This window comes from Somniosus microcephalus, chromosome 5 (assembly GCF_052327205.1).
Source record: "Somniosus microcephalus isolate GS21.2 chromosome 5, FLI_Smic_1.0, whole genome shotgun sequence".
In the NCBI taxonomy this organism is placed as follows: Eukaryota; Metazoa; Chordata; class Chondrichthyes; order Squaliformes; family Somniosidae; genus Somniosus; species Somniosus microcephalus.
This window is the reverse complement of record NC_140991.1, coordinates 31,346,287-31,361,391: the sequence shown is the minus strand read 5'-3', so window position 1 is coordinate 31,361,391 and position 15,105 is coordinate 31,346,287. Positions and strand designations below refer to the sequence as shown.

General features: G+C 44.7%; 1 protein-coding gene across 4 annotated transcripts in view; it reads right to left on the bottom strand.

Annotated features, from left to right (window-relative positions):
* The window catches only part of actr3b (actin related protein 3B), an 80,231-nt gene that overhangs the window by 25,573 nt on the left and 39,553 nt on the right, over window positions 1–15,105 (bottom strand). The window lies entirely within an intron of this gene.

Below are 15,105 nucleotides of genomic sequence, written 5' to 3'. Positions count from 1 at the left end.
TATCCCTCCTGTTTAACCTCCTTAGAGATAGTTCTTCACAAAGACTTGACCAAAGTAATCAAGTAAAATTCCAATATATTCATCCATCCTCACATTCCATTGACACCTCTGCCTCTTCAACCCCATATCCTCCCCCACCCCACAGAAAATCTTCACCTCAGGTTTTAGTTAGTTTGCTGATGGAGTACTATGCAATGGCGAAATATATCAGAAGAAAACTAGAGGGGGGAGATTTATAACAAGACACAGTCCAGTTTGCCCTTTCCTGAATTGTGCCCCTTGTTCGGGGAACACCGTGCAGCATTTATGCGATCAAAAGGGTTTATATGCAGGTAGCAGCCGACAAGAAAAGGGGCAGAAACAGGTTCCGAACATATCCCAATGAAATAGTGGCATTGTTGGCTTTGGCACAGCAACATAAACACATATGCTCACAACATGGCGGTGGACATTTCCGCGTTTTTCACTGAGAAACTGAAGTGGAGGGTCAAGGCCAAATAAAACCAGGTTAAAAAAAAAACTCAGCACCAAGGTTTAAAACAAAATAGGAGCGAGCGATGCCATGCTTTGGTTTTAAGTCTGATGCTTGTAGGATGAGGATGAAGGACTGAGGGAAATAAAGGAATCCTCAGTTCAAGAGTCTTGGGAAAGATTGAATTAGAGTACAAGACAGAGCGATGAGTCAGTAACAGGCAACAGTTTCAGGCAGGAAAACTTTGGTCCATTGAGCCCACCATATTCCCTTGATGCATTTCTAAATAACCCGGACTCCCATTTGACAAGTCTGGTTCCTTTTAGTAAATAGTTCATTTCCTATTTTCTTTTATTATCCTTAATTTGTATACATGACCCCCGCTGCTTAAATTCTGCACACGGCAGAAAAGCTTATTTGGATCGAATTTGTCCAAACCTTTCATGATCTTGAAACATGGGGGAATGCGAGTATATTTGGAATTCAAGAGGAAGAGGGGGGCAATGAGCACACTAAAATAGATCAAATGGATGTGGTTACAAGTGAGGGTGTGTTTGTGTGGAGGTTAGAGAAAGAGATTGATTAGTGGTGAGAGAGAGGCTGGTGATTGGAGGGTTAGAGATGAGAAGGATCACCTCCCAGATTGGCAGAACCTCAATGAGACAGAAATCAGCAGCAGTAACTAGCCAGTAGTTCTCTTATTTGTTTATTAGCCTGTGTCACATGATTTAATTACAAGGTTACAACACTTTTTAAAATCTAAATCTATACAGATTAACAGGCAAGAGGAGACTTCCAGTGCTTTATTTTCCATTAAATAAAACCTCCCTTGTGGGGTAACCCAACGTAATCAATTTAAAGAAAAGGCACTTCCTGCAAAATCTGAGTGCAACTGTTAAAATATTTCACGAGGCTCAAAGGCCACAGTCATGCTTTTTTAATAAAGTACATTAGAAATTGGATATCCCTGCTGGATAAATTTAATTTAGAACCTCAGGTATATAATAAACTAGAAACCAAAACACTTTACACCATAATCAATAAACCAAAACATATGTAATAATAACATTGGCTGAAAACAAGCGACGTGACTCAATACTTCAGTAAGAAATACTGGCAATTAGAGAAGAGCAGCGCCCCCTGGTGCAAACCCATGCAATTAGCTTCTTACTGGTTTCGAAATTCGTTTTCCATCGAGACTATTCTGTATGTGCCCTGCAATTTGGCCATAATCTACCGCAAATTACTTGTTGCAATTAGTCCATCATGTACATCACAGTCGCCCCACCATCAACATCCTGAGGATCACCAGTGACCAAAAGCTTAACTTGGCATAGGAACAGGAGTAGGCCATTCAGCCCCTCGGGCCTGCTCCGCTATTCAATTAGATCACTGCTGATCTGTATCTCAATTAAGTTTACCCACCTTAGCTCTATGTCCCTTGATACACTTACCCAACAAAAATCTATCAATCTCAGTCCTGAAAGCTCCAATTGTCCTGGAGTTGACAACTCTGGTTGGAGATTTTGTCGCATGTCCTTGCCCACATCCAGAGAACAATTTTTTTTTTTTTTTTTTTTTTTTTTTTAATATAAAAACAGGATTGGCGTAAGTAAAGGAAATGGCAACAGCTGGGAAACGAACAAAAGGGATCAACAGAAATTTCACCAGATAATAAAACTGATGTAAACAAGATGAGTTGAGAAGCAAGGTGGTGCAATTGTTGAAACATTGACTTCCTGATCTGGTCAAAGCAAGACTGTAGCACCCTATAATGCAGACATAAAACTATCCTTTAAGAGAAGTGTTCTCTACAGATTTTGTGCAGGATAGGATGCAAGCAGCACAGTTCATGTAGGGTGAATCCGGAGAGGCCAGCAAGGACGGTATTGGATACGTCAAGTATGGGAGGTGATGGAGACATTTATGAGGGTTTAAGTGGAGGTAAGGTGGGAACAGAAATAGGTGGTATTTCAAACTTGGAAGTAGACAGTCTTGGTGTTGGACTGGATATTGAGTTTGTAGCTCAGATCAGGGTTGAGCATTAAAGCAAAGTTGCACAAACATCGGCTGAGCTTGAGTGGGTATCCAGGAAGCATGAAGGATGAGGGGCACAGAGTTCTTGTTGGGGTGGAAGAGGATGGCTTCAGTTTTGCCCATGTTCAGATGCATGTAGTTCTGACTCATTCACAACTTGATGACAGACAGGCATATTTGTGGAATCATGCAAGACAGTCCAGAATTGAAACTGGGTAACATTAGCATACATAGGAAATCTGAGCCCATGCTTAGGGATAATGTCAGCACTGGGCAACATATAGTTGAGGAATAAGAGGGGACCAAGTGTAAAATCTTGGAGCACACCAAAGGTAACCATGCAACAACAACTTGCATTCATATAGCGCCTTTAAGGTAGTAAAACACCCCAGAACGCTTCACAGGAGTTTTATCAAACAAAATGACATTGAGCCACATAAGGGGATATTAGGACAGCTTGGTCACAGTGGTAGGTTTTAGGAAGCAACATAAAAGGAGAGGTAGAGAGGCAGAGAGGTTTAAGGAGGGAATTCCAGAACTTAAGGACGCGGCAACTGAAGGCACGGTCGTCAATGGTGAAGTGTTAAAAATCGGAGATGCGCAAGAGGCCAGAATTGGCAAAGCAATGCTGGCAAAGCCATTGTAGGAGAAATAATGCACAATTATTCTAAGATGCAACTGTGTCTCTTTAAAGCCACAAAGTCTAATTGGTGTTAAATAAACATAGCCTCAGATCAATCAGAAGTAGACAGACCGACCAATTTAATGGAATGCACTTTATATTATACTGTCTGCAATGGTGTATATAATGCAAAGGTAGGTACAGGAAACTCTTTTTCATCCGGCACCGGCGTGTTGCCGGTTTATTAACATTTCCGGATGACGGAGAGGGTTACCTACCAAGGTTATTTTTAACAAAGTAAAAAAAATCAAGAAATGTGCAGTATACAGTAATTGGGTACTCACCTACAGAATGTTGTGTTAAATGGATGGTGGAAGATGCTTGATTAAGTACAGTACTGCCAGTTGAGGGTAATGCAATGCCAAGACTACCAGCAGCGTGGGAGACACAGTACCCCTGTAAAATGGTGGATCAGAAGAGACTACCGGCAGCGCGGGAGAGTCAAACTCCTGTTACAGGGGTTTTGAGGTGTTCCGACTCCCGACAGCGCCAAGAAGCCGAGTAGTGGCAGTTTGGAGAACTACCCCCACTGACTAACTCGGCCACCGCAAGAGACTCGGACTCTGCAACATTGCCGGTTATTGAGGTGTTCTTTTCTGAGCGAGAATTTTGCCGGTTAATAGAGAATTCCGGATATTTAGGTGCCGTTTAAACGAGAGTTTCCTGTACTACATCAGTACACTAACATGTTTGACCTTAATCAGATTGCTGAAAGTACAAAAAAAGTACGTACGGTGAGTTACGATCCAACTTTGGTAAACTGAAAACACAAAGCAACTCACCAGCTTCTAAATAAATTGATGTGCTTATGACTCCATTGCAATCATAGTTTGAAATAACAACAGAAAATGCTGGAAGCACTCCGCTGCCAGGCAGCATCCGTGGAGAGAGAAACAGAGTTAGCGTTTCAGGTCTGGGACCCTTCATCAGAATTGGAAAAAGCTGAAGGTGTAACAGATATTAAGCAGGTGCAGAGGGGGGCGGAGGAAGGAACTGAAGGAACATTCTGTGCTAAGGTAGGGGGCAGGAAAGATAAAATGTTGCAAATGGGGATGGCAAAATCATAGCGCCTGAAAAATGGGGGCAAGGGTTATAGTCTGAAATTGTTGAACTCAATGTTGAGTCCAGAAGGCTGTAAAGTGCCTAATCGAAAGATGAGGTGCTGTTCTTCGAGCTTACGTTGAGTTTCATTGGAACAATGTAAGAGACCGAGGACAGAGGTCAGAGTGGGAGTGAAGCGGAGAAGTAAAGTGACAGGTGACCGGAAGCTCAGGGTCACCCCTACGAACTGAACGGAGGTGTTCTGCAAAGCGGTCGCCCAATCTGAGTTTGGTCTCCCCAATGTAGAGGAGACCACATCGTGAGCAGCAAATACAGTATACTAAATTGCAAGAAGTACAAGTAAATCGCTGTTTCACCTGGAAGGGGTGTTTTCAGCCATGGACAGTGGGAAGGGAGGAGGTAAAAGGGCAGGTGTTACATCTCCTGCGCTTGCATGGGAAGGTGCCGGGCGAAGGGCAGGGCTGTTAGGGGTGCTTGAGGAGTGGACCAGGGTGTCACGGAGGGAGCGGTCCCTTCGGAATGCTGAAAGGGGAGGTGAGGGGAAGATGCATTTGGTGGTGGGATCACATTGGAGGTGGCGAAAGTGGCGGAGAATGATCCGTTGAATGTGGAGGCTGGTGGGGTGAAAGGTGAGGACAAGGGGAACACTATCGTGGTTCTGGGAGGGAGGGGCAGGGGCAAGAGCAGGAGCAGAAGTGCGGGAAATGGAACGGACACGGTCAAGGGCCGTGTCAACCACAGTAGAGGGGAATCCTCGGTTGAGGAAAAAGGAAGACATGTCGGAAGCACTGGTATGGAAGGTGGCATCGTCAGAACAGACGCGGCGGAGACGGTGAAACTGGGAGAATGGAATAGAGTCCTTACAGGAAGCGGGGTGGGAGGAAGTGTAGTCCAGGTAGCTGTGGGAGTCAGGGCTTGTAGTGGAAGTTTCTCCGCCGCGACTGTTCCGACGATGCCATCTTCCATACCAGTGCTTCTGACATGTCTTCCTTTTTCCTGGTGTGGAGATGCCGGTGTTGGGCTGGGGTGGACAAATGTAAGAAGTCACACAACACCAGGTTATAGTCCAACAGTTTTATTTGAAATCACAAGCTTTCGGAGCGCTGCTCCTTCATCAGGTGAAGTGGAGAGATGCATAAAGACACAGCTTATATAGTCAGAGAATAATGCCAGATGATTACAGGTAATCTTTCTAACTGCCATTTATCACACCTCGGCAGAGAGATAATCACAGCAATCAAAGGTGTGAATGGTGTCCAAACAGGTCAGTCAGGAAAACATTACATCAAAGAACAATGAGGTGGGGTCACAAGGGGTCAAATGTTGCAGATGCTGGGGTCTGTATGAAAAACAAAAAACAGAGACAAAAACACTTTTTTTTGCTGGAAATCACAGCAGGTCCGGCCGCATCTGTGTAGAGAGAACAAGCCAATGACGACTCGAGTCTGGATGACCCTATGTCAGGTGGGGTTACATGTAGCGTGACATGAACCCAAGATCCCGGTTGAGGCTGTCCTCATGAGTGCGGAACTTGATTATCAGTTTCTGCTCTACGATTTTGCGTTGTCGTGTGTCTCGAAGGCCGCCTTGGAGAATGCTTACCTGAAGATCGGAGGCTGAATGTCCTTGACTGCTGAAGTGTTCCCCGACTGGGAGGGAACACTCCTGCCTGGTGATTGTTGCGCAGTGTCCGTTCATCCGTTGTCGCAGTGTCTGCATGGTCTCGCCGATGTACCATGCTCTGGGGCATCCTTTCCTGCAACGTATGAGGTAGACAACTTTGGCCGAGTCACATGAGTATGTACCATGTACCTGGTGGGTGGTGTCCTCACGTGTGATGATGGTATCTGTGTTGATGATCTGGCATGTCTTGCAGAGGTTGCCGTGGCAGGGTTGTGAGGTGTCGTGGTCGCTGTTCTCCTGAAAGCTGGGTAACTTGCTGCGAACAATGGTCTGTTTGAGGTTAGGCGGCTGTTTGAAAGCAAGTAGTGGAGGCGTGGGGATGGCCTTAGTGAGGTGTTCATCGTCATCGATGACATGTTGAAGGCTGCGAAGAACATGGCGTAGTTTCTCCGCTCCGGGGAAGTACTGGACGATGAAGGGTACTCTGTTGGTTGTGTCCCGTGTTTGTCTTCTGAGGAGGTCTATGCGATTTTTTGCTGTGGCCCGTCGGAACTGTCGATCGACGAGTCGAGCGTCATATCCCGTTCTTACGAGGGCGTCTTTCAGCGCCTGTAATGTTTTCCTGACTGACCTGTTTGGACACCATTCACACCTTTGATTGCTGTGATTATCTCTCTGCCGAGGTGTGATAAATGGCAGTTAGAAAGATTACCTGTAATCATCTGGTATTATTCTGACTATATAAGCTGTGTCTTTATGCATCTCTCCACTTCACCTGATGAAGGAGCAGCACTCCGAAAGCTTGTGATTTCAAATAAAACTGTTGGACTATAACCTGGTGTTGTGTGACTTCTTACATTTGTCCTTTTTCCTCAACTGAGGATTCCCCTCTACTGTGGTTGACACGGCCCTTGACCGTGTCCGTTCCATTTCCCACACTTCTGCTCTCATCCCTTCCCCTTCCTCCCAGAACCACAATAGGGTTCCCCTTATCCTCACCTTTCACCCCACCAGTCTCCACATTCAACGGATCATCCTTCGCCATTTCCCCCACCTCCAACGTGATCCCACCACCAAATGCATCTTCCCGTCACCTCCCCTTTCAGCATTCCGAAGGGACCGCTCCCTCCTCGACACCCTGGTCGGTCCACTCCTCGATCGCCCCTAACAGCCCTTCCCCTTTGCCCGACACCTTCCCGTGCAAGCGCAGGAGATGCAACCCCTGTCCTTTTAACTCCTCCCTTCCCACTGTCCATGGCCCCAAACACCCCTTTCAGGTGAAACAGCGATTTACTTCTTGTACTTGCAATTCAATATACTGTATTCGCTGCTCACAATGCGGTCTCCTCTACATTGGGGAGACGAAACGCAGATTGGTCGACCGCTTTGCGGAACACCTCCGTTCAGTCCGTAAGGGTGACCCTGAGCTTTCGGTCGCCTGTCACTTTAATTCTCCGCTTCACTCCCACTCTGATCTCTGTCCTCGGCCTTTTACACTGTTCCAATGAAGCTCAACGTAAGCTCGAAGAACAGCACCTCATCTTTCGATTAGGCACTTTACAGCCTTCTGGACTCAACATTGAGTTCAACAATTTCAGCCTATAACCCTTGCCCCCATTTTTCAGGCTATATATTTGCCATCCCCATTTGCAACATTTTATCTTTCCTGCCTCCTACCTTAGCACAGAATGTTCCTTCCTCCCCTCCACCACCCACCCCACTGCACCTGCTTAAAATCGGTTAAATCTCCAGCTTTTTCCAGTTCTGATGAAGGGCCCCAGACCTGAAACATTAACTCTGTTTCTCTCTCCACAGATGCTGCCTGGCCTGTTGAGTGTTTCCTGCATTTTCTGTTGTTATTTCCGATTTCCAGCATCCGCAGTATTTTACTACTGCAATCATAGTTTGCTTCACTGCTTTAGTGGTGCATCTAATCCCGCTACTGTTTGGTCTACTCTACTGGGTAGCTGCTTACTTGTACAAAAAGGTGCATTTTATTCCATTTTGAATTAGTTTTCTTCGATTATTAAAGTAGCAGGATGGAATCACAGTTGTCAGTGTAAAATACTATAATTCTTATGGTGGTGTAAATATTGTTAAATGGGGACTTCAATTTTGTATTTTTCTAAATTGACTATGCAATTATTTTTGAAACAATTGATTTGCATATTAGATTTTAAAGCGTGCCATGCTCAAGGAAACCTCATTACTTGCCCCTAAAATTGGATTCTGGTGAGCACAAAAACCCATCACCATGTTGAAGACTCACTAAGCCAAGTGACTGAAACATAGAAGATAGGAGCAGGAGTAGGCCATTCGGCCCCTTGGGCCTGTTCCGCCATTTAATATGAGATCATGGCTGATCATCCAAACTCAGTACCCTGTCCCTGCCTTCTCCCCATATCCCTTGATCCCTTTAGCCTTAAGAAATATATCTAACTCCTTCTTGAATATATTTAATGAATTGGCCTCAACTGCCTTCTGTGGTAGAGAATTCCACAGGTTCACCACTCTCTGGGTGAAGAAATTCCTCATCTCTGTCCTAAATGGCTTACCCCTTATCCTTAGACTGTGACCCCTGGTTCTGGACTCCCCCGCCATCGGGAACATCCTTCCTGCATCTAGTCTGTCTAGTCCTGTTAGAATTTTGTAAGTTTCAATGAGATCCCCTCTCATTCTTCTAATCGACCCAATCTCTTTTCATAAGTCATTCCTGCCATCCCAGGTATCAGTCTGGTGAATCTTCGCTGCACTCTCTCCATGGCAAGAACATCCTTCCTCAGATAAGGCAACCAAAACTGCACACAATACTCAAGATGTGGTCTCACCAAGGCCCTGTACAACTGCAGCAAGACATCATTGCTCCTGTACTCGAATCCTCTCGCTATGAAGGCAGCACGGTGGCATAGTGGTTAGCACTGTTGCCTCACAGCGCCAGGGACCCGGGTTCGAATCCGGCCTCGGGTGACTGTCTGTGTGGAGTTTGCACATTCTCCCCGTGTTTGCGTGGGTTTCCTCCGGGTGCTCCGGTTTCCTCCCACAGTCCAAAGATGTGCGGGTTAGGATGATTGGCTATGATAAAATTGACCCTTAGTGTTAGGGAGATTAAATACGTGGGGTTACGGGGATAGGGTGGGATATGTGTTGGTGTAGGGGTTACGGGGATCGGGTGGGATATGTGTCGGTGCAGGCTCGATGGGCCGAAATGGCCTCTATCTGCACTGTGGGGTTTCTGTGATTCTGTGATACCATTTGCCTTCTTAACTGCCTGCTGCACCTGCATGCTTACCTTCAGTGACTGGTGCACAAGGACACCCAGGTCTCGTTACACTTCCCCTTTTCCCAATCTATTGCCGTTCAGATAATAATGTCTTCCTGTTTTTGCCACCAAAGTGGATAACCTCACATTTATCCACATTATACTGCATCTGCCATGCATCTGCCCAATCACCCAACTGTCCAAATCATACTGGAGTTTCTCTGCATCCTCCTCACAGCACACACGCCCACCCAGCTTTGTGTCATATGCAAACTTGGAGATATTACATCTAGTTCCCTCGTCTAGATAATTAAATATATATTGTGAATAGCTGGGGTCCTAGCACCAATCCCCGCAGTACCCCACTAGTAACTGCCTGCCACTCGAAAAAGACCCGTTTATTCCAACTCTTTGCTCCCTGTCTGCCAACCAGTTCTCTATCCAAGTCAGTACCTTACCCCCAATCCCATGTGCTGTAACTTTGCACGCTAATCTCTTACGCGGGATCTTATCGAAGGCCTTTCGAAAGTCCAAATACACCACATCCACTGGTTCTCCCTTATCTATCCTACCAGTTACATCCTCAAAAAATTCCAGTAGATTAGTCAAGCAGGATTTACCTTTTGTAAATCCACGTTGACTTTGTCCGATCCTGTCACTGTTTTCCAAGTGCTCTGCTTTTACATCTTTTATAATGGACTCTAGCATTTTCCCCACTACTGATATCAGGCTTACTCTCTACCACCTTTTTTTAAATAGTGGGGTTACATTAGCTACCCTCCAATCCATGGGAACTGTTCCAGAGTCTATAGAATTTTGGAAGATGACCAGCAATGCATCTACTATTTCTAGGGCCACTTCCTTAAGTACCCTAGGATGTAGATTATCAGGCCCTGGGGATTTATCGGCCTTCAATCCCGTCAATTTCCCCAACACCATTTCCCTACAAATACGGATTTCATTCAGTTCCTCCCTCTCATTAGACCCTATGTTCCCCGACATCTCTGGGAGGTTATTTGTGTCCTCCTTTGTGAAGACAGAACCAAAGTATGTATTTAATTGGTCTGCCATTTCTTTGTTCCCCATTAGAAATTCCCCTGATTCTGACTGCAAGGGACCTACGCTTGACTTCACCAATCTTTTTCTCTTCACATATCTGTAGAAGCTTTTACAGTTAGTTTTTATGTTCCCTGCAAGCTTACTCTCATTCTATTTTCCCCCTCTTAATTAATCCCTTTGTCCTTCTTTGCTGAATCATAAACTGCTCCCAATCCTCAGGTTTGCTGCTTTTTCTGGCCAATTTATATGTCCTCTCCTTGGATCTTATGCTATCCCTAATTTCCCTCATTAGCCACGGTTGAGTCACCTTTTTTTATTTTTATGTCAAACAAGGATGAACAAATCCATGCGATCTTTAAATATTTGCCATTGCCTATCCACCATCAACCCTTTAAGTAACGTTCCCCAATCCATCCTAGCCAACTCGCACCTCATACCATCATAGTTTCCTTTATTTAAATTCAGGACCCTAGTCTCTGAGTCAACTACTTCACGCTCCATCTTAATGAAGAATTCGATCATATTATGATCGCTCCTCCCCAAGGGGCTTCGCACAACAAGATTGCTAATTAATCCTCTCTCATTACATAATACCCAGTCTAAGGTGGCCTGATCTTGAGTTGGTTCCTCGACATACTGGTCCAGGAAAATTTCTATTGTGTTATACAGGGCACTCTTCTCTTCTTCCCTTCTTTTACCACCACCCCCCCCCCCGCCCACTCCCAAATTCCCACACCTCCAGCAGAGAGGCACCTCACTTACCCAAATGGAGGTTGGCAAGCACAAAGGGATAGGAATCCTGCTGGAGATTAACCAGCTAAAAACCGCAGTTTACCAGCATAGTGCACAGGTAAGGTTCCCAGTGTTAGGATTCAAAAACAATTGTTAACTTATACGCGGGCAGAGCATTCATATTCAAATCAAGTCACCCTATTCTTGTTTGCATTTTTAAATTACATTTTCCTTTTAAACTACTACCTAATTAATTTTAAAAGGTGTCCATTAGAGACCTACAAACACAGAGCAACTCAACTCCTAATCAGTATTAACTTAATGTAAATGTGGGCTGCTTTGGAGAAATTAATGGAACGCCTACCTAAGGTTTGTTTGTTTTTTAAGCAAGGATATAGTGCACTAAAAAGGAACAAAGTCAGTGCAATTTTGAACAATAAATAATTGTAGAAAGGAACACACATTTTGTGATGCCAATACGTACTGTAACCTCATCAGCTACCACTCCGCCTACTCTGAAACTAACACCGAGTTTGGTCTTACACACGGAGTTTTGGAAATATACTTGTCACTATCAGAAGGGTTACAAATGAAACCGTAGACTATCTTTCTCTCGGGTGCTGTGTGACCTGCTATGCTTTTCTACAATTTCCTATTTTTATTTCAGAATTCCAGTATTCAGTCTTTTTAACTCCAAGTAATTCTAATGTTTCTAAATTGTTTCATATATATTAAATCAAGCACTAAAAATGTGAAGCCTACTTATCATCCTTCTCTGTGCTGTCAAACTTTTATCATACAATTAAAATTTTACACAAAATTACAAAGTGGGATTATAACAGAATTCACATCATGTAAGTAACTGTTTTACCAACAATAAATAATGGCTTCAACCTTGGTTAGGGAACCCTCAGATTGAAATATTATATTCCATCCACTAACAAGTTGGGAGGTAAATGGCTACAAGATGACATGCCTGGTGATGGTAGTTCAGAACCAAGTTCACCTGCTGAGGCATATTCAGTAGTTCAGAGCACTGTGGACCAGTCAGTCCAGTTACCAAACTGTACCTGGAGGGGTAGGCCTGTCACTAACATTCTTCCCCTTGCTCCAGATAACACTAAGCCAATAACCTAATGGCTAGGGTGGTCCTGGTTGAACAAGGAGCAGGAAACTTACCAGTGCTCTGCGCTGGTTAAACTCCAGCAATAGCCCTGCGCACACATTGGGGTCCCGAAGCCTTGGCTTGGCCCAAGCTCCTTAGACGTTGGCAAGTAGGATCTCTCTCTCCTCGGGAAGAGTGTGTGCACTCCGTATCAAGCAAACAGAAACTAGCGGTAGCTTGGTTTTGAGACTCAACATGGTGACGTGTTTCCACATGTCAGATTCAGGTAATCAAATAAAAACTAGCTAGTTACAAGTTTCTTTCTAAAGGCCTTTTACATTTCCACTTTACTCCCATGTGCCACATTCCCCTTTTATGCTTGTTCGACAGCCATCAGGCAACTGGTTTCCTGAGCCCCGATTACAATTTAGAGGTAGAATGGCAATAAAGTAGAATTCATTGTTATTTTTAAGGAAAAAATTATAAGCATTTTCAGGGTTATGAGGTAAGAGTGGGATGTGGGGCAAATTGGAGAGCTCTTGTAAAAGAGCCAGCATAGGCACGACGGGCCGAATGACGACCTTCTGTGCTGTAAGATTCTATGATTCTATGAAACATGATAGAAGTTGGCACTAAAGGAAATTATGCATTCAACAAAAAACACGGTCGCTGAGAGTAAATTGTGTCAGTTGTTAGGGTCAGGAGTGCAATGCCCAGCTTCCTGTATTTACTTTGCTTGAAGAGAAGGCCTTAGCTGAACGGCAGTTACCTAGACCATCATTTTTGTTGGTTTACAATGGCACTGGTTCCCTGCAGGTCAGGTGATTTACACCAAGGCGGAAGAACTGTGTGTCCACCACTCCTCTAATGTAAAAGAGCTTTCCTGAGCAAATCACCACCTTGGTGTCACCTTAAATGTCGTTCTCCCAATTTTATTTATTTTTTTTTTTTTTTTTAAAAACACCTTCATTTCCTTCACTTTGGTTTTTTTTAAACTTTATTTTGTACTAATTCTCATACTTTCTCAAGATATGATTTGATGCACAGTACATGCTATAATACAAGTTTCACAATGCTTACCAGTACATGGAATGTGGGTCAGTTAGTTATACAGTTCTATGCATTAGTGTGAGGGGTGCTCAGGTGACGGGGCTGGGTCAATTCTACTCGGGGGAAGAGAGGGAGAGGAGAAAAAGCAGGCAGAAATGGTGTCATACTTGGATCAGGTAGGAGCAGGTTCCTGTTGGAATTCAGCAGAGTGCTGGTAGTAGTGGGGCTAGTAAGGCTGGGGAGACTTCAGATGGGTGGGAGACTAGCCCACAGTAAAAGCCCATAAATGCTCTCGTTTTCCCAGCTCCGTGCAGATACTGTACTTTATTTGCTTTGATTGGCAACTGTCGCACACGTGGTGTTCCCACATTTGTTGTAGGGCACATTGATTTCTTGTTACCAGAAGCAAGATCTGCAAGTGGAGTTGGTTTTTGGGCATAACTAGACCAGTCATTGCTTCAGTGGCCTCCAGGACCTCTGTCCAGAAGGGGTGGAGGCTGAGAATGACAAAATAGTGTGCAAGAACATATCCTTGTGGCTACAATTTTTTCAATTACACATCTGCACAGATCATGTGAATGTTTCTAAATCTGTGCTGGGCAAATGATGGGAGTTGAGGGTACCGAATTGACCTTCTCTCATTCTGGTCAAACTAACGGTTGTGAAGATCAGTCTCCAAACTTCTTCTAGTCCAAGTCACTCTCCCAGGAGCTACATAGGTTTTTGATGCCATCTGGTACAGAAGTAGATTAATATTTGTTGGGGGGGGGGGGGGGGGGGGGGGCGGGCGCTGAGGTCTGCATGTTGTTTCACAATAATATGGTCACGTTATGTTGGGACTTTATAGAGGATTGACGGGGGGGGGGGGGCATGTCCTAGGTAGCATACCTGAAATTAGAAGCTAGGTAACTCCCCAAGGTTGTAGCAGAGTACGGTCTGTGGTTGTGGAACTTTGGCCTGGAGGTTCCCTTTCTTCTCCCAGCCCGGTTATTCCCCTCCGTACTGACTCCTTAACCCCCTACTGGTTTGCCAGATAGCTCAGCAATTGCTGGCAAGTTTTCAATTCCAAGATAGCATAGTTGATGCCCATCCCCTCCTTACCCATGCCTCACTGAGACATGTGGCTACAGTTTTGGCAAGAAATCTCTTCCTCGGCATTGGGAAAAATGAAGTGACCAAAATCCTCTCTTTCTCCCCTCTGCGCATTCTGATTCAGCGGACATACAGCAGCATGCAGGGGGATTCAAGATGGCTAATAATGTGCAACATCCCTAGTCACTGACATATGTGTTGAGGTACTGAGTGCTGCAGTATTAGATTTGCTATGCCAGGAGTGCTTCAATGCATCTGGGTGGCTTGTGCAGGTACCTCCTTGGATCTTGAATAGGAGTGGCTTGATTTTACCTCGACTTTCATCTATTGATTGTTGCCAGCTTGGAATGGCATTCCTCTGGGCATCACAGTTGCCATGTCTTGCAGGAAGGAGCTGGCGACCTTGGGGGTTCTCAAAGGGAATGGGAATCTGACGGGGTGCAATTATTCAATACTCTTGCTTCAGAGGGTTGTTTTAATACCAAAGGTCTTGCACCTTCATTAAAAATGTAAAGCCAGTTGAAATAGAGCCACCTGGTGGGCTACTGATGTATAATAATAATAAAGCCATGTGCAGTTGTGGAAATGCATTTGGCTCTTGGATAGACCATGATGATTTATTTTCCTTGGACGTTGCAGATTCCAAACTACTTTGGTGTGTTTCAGATTCAATGACATGTGGGCAAGTGCCCTGAGGACTCTAGATCAAGTGAGTTGACAAGGTCCAGTACAGATCATAGGGTTTCCTGGATGAAGGGAATAGGTCACTTTTTCCAAAGGTTCTCAGGGATCAAAGATGCAGATGTTGTTCCAATGTCCTTAGTTATCAAAGATAATTTTTGCAGTTAGCTTCTGTTCCATAAGTAGGTCACTTGGATGCTGATTTCTGCAAGGTCTCTATCTCCTTCCCTAGCACCTCCAAGGAGGTCCTG